A 2560-nucleotide genomic window follows, 5' to 3' on the forward strand; every position below is an offset into this window, starting at 1 on the left:
CAGTTCTTCCAGCAGTCCACACTTTCTCTGCTCTCTTTTTCTCATCGTCTTCTCCTTCTTTCCCATCGCCCCGGCTTGCCACAGGTTTGCCTGCTGTGTCTAAAAGTAGCAGCAGCAGCAACCCAGACTGACAGCTCATTGGCTCATTTGGATTATGTGTAGTTAGGGTTGCCAACTCCCTGAAAAAAAAAAGGGACATCTCATGTACGTGCCAGCTGACTGGAAATACCTTTACCCCTCCTGGCGTGGTGATTTTGTGTGTGAAATTATTTTTTTTAACAATTTGACTCAAATCTGCATTGAATTAGCTGCATATTTGTAGTGTGCTTTATAATCATTATCACTGACTTTTTTAACCAGGTATTTGGTTTTTTTCCCCATTCCTCCCTATAATTCTGCATCTTTTTGGTTTTGGAGGAGGAGCTTCGAAGATGCAACGCGCCGCCAAAAGCAGCGTCAGCATTTAAATTACTCTATTCGTCCCCCATACTGCTCTGTTGTCTCCCACTATCTTCTCTGTGAGCAACACTTGGCTCGACCAATGGGATGAGAGGATTCTGGATCGTTACACATATGTTGTCAGCTCATTGGTCACAACGCAGCACAGGTCCAGGGAACACGTTTACGATCAGTTTTGTATCGAATGTGCCTTTGTTCTTCATTTCATTAGCTTTTTACTGACTATTTTATACTCTCACAGTAATACGGGACAAAGTGCGATCCTTTTCCACTAAATGTGAGACAGGTACTTTTATTTCTAAGTATGGAACGATTCCATTTTTCAAGGGACCGGACGCTCCGGAGGGCTTTACCGTATTAACAGGAGAAGTGGCGCAAGTGAAGTTAGACAGTCGTTGGACAACATGCAGTCATTTTTAAATGTTTTAAATCAGGGACGTACTTTTTCTGGGTGCAATGGTTAGTGCACCCATGTATGGAGGGCTTAGTTCTCGACACAGGCGACCCGGGAACGCAGCCGGCCTGTGGTTCTTTCTCCCTTTTCCTGTCAGCCTACTGTACATAAAAACAAGCCACTACAGTAGTTCTGTAAAAACTCAATATAAAAAATGTTTTAAATCAGGTTGGGTCAAGATTAGCCAACAGGTGGGTCCGGATCCGGACCGCCGTCCGCTAATCTGTGACCTCTGATAGACGGTCTAAGTATTTTTGTGCTGGAAACGGATACAGAATCTCTGAGGCTTCTCTGGAAAACTTACTGGTTCTGGAGGTCCAGACAGGTCTCTAGCTCTACGTCAATTTGGAATTGAGCCGGTTTTGGACTGGTGCTTGGATTTAGACCGGTTTTACTGGTATTTCTCATTTAACTGCTCTTTTTGGTTATTTATTAATAACTTTATTATTATTATTAACTTTATGGTTATTTATTTTGACCTGGTTTTGCAGCTGAAGCATCTTATTTAGACCAAATGGTTCTAGCTGGTTTTGTCTCGGATCTGAATGGATGGTGGAGCTAAGATCAGTGGATCATCAGTTTTTGAACCTTGTTCCTGTGTAGAACCTTTGTTCTAAACTGGTTAAAGTGGGTTTTACTGTTTTCTTACATGTTTCTTTTAACCAGTCACTGGTCTCCATTCAGACTGCCTCAGTTTTGGACTTTATTTTAACCAGATTGAACTTAAAAACTTTAAATCGTAGACGGGTTTGGCTCTGGTCTCTTTCAGGTTGGTTATTTAACAGGCTGGTGTAACTCCTGTTCACTAAAAGACACAGAGACTGAATGACGTCAGCAGCAACAAATGAGCTCAGTTTGAGGTGAAGGAGTCGTTCCTGAGCGGTCTGGCTCGCTGTCAGACCCACCGCAGTTAATCCAGTTACGTGGACCCAGATGATGCGAAGTAAACACGTCGTTAATCCGACTCAACAGCGGCTGATAGTCTGAAAGCTGCTTAAACTGAGCCGCAGATTTATCATTGTGAAGATGCTGCGAACGGCTTCAACTTGGTGGAAAAAAAAAAAGGTTCTGATCCGGACTGGAGGCTGAGGTTCTGGAGGCAGCGCTGGAGAAGAACCAGATGTGTTGAATGATGAAGAAAAGCTTCCAAGCTTTCCTCCTCTGTCACTCAGATGCAGGAGTTAATAACTGGCTGCCCTTTGTGCACACAGGAAAACACAGATTTATGAAAACAGCAGAGTGTGTCTGTTTGGAGAACTCCTCCTGTTAACAGCGTTCCTGCAGCAGAGCGCCGTTTGTTCACATGGAGACATGAATGATTCAGGAGCAGCGAGGAGAAAGTCTTCACCTTCGCTGAAGCCAGACACTCTCATTCCCGTTCTGCTAGTAGCAGTGAGGAACATGTGATGAAATTCCATAGATTTTTAGTCATTTTCAACCCTTTCTACACCATGACCTGCAAAATAACCCAAACCATTACCAGTGGTTACGTGAACTTAACCTGAATCTAAACTCACACCTTAGTGCTAAACCCATATGCTAACAAAGAAGGAAGTGAGGACCAGAAAAATTTCCTCATTTTGATGGAAACTTATTCTGACTCTGATGCTGAAATAGGAGCACGTTCACCTCTGAGATTTAAAGTTA

Source organism: Cyprinodon variegatus, unplaced genomic scaffold, assembly GCF_000732505.1.
Source record: "Cyprinodon variegatus isolate N-32 unplaced genomic scaffold, C_variegatus-1.0 Scaffold1007, whole genome shotgun sequence".
NCBI classification, from domain to species: domain Eukaryota; kingdom Metazoa; phylum Chordata; class Actinopteri; order Cyprinodontiformes; family Cyprinodontidae; genus Cyprinodon; species Cyprinodon variegatus.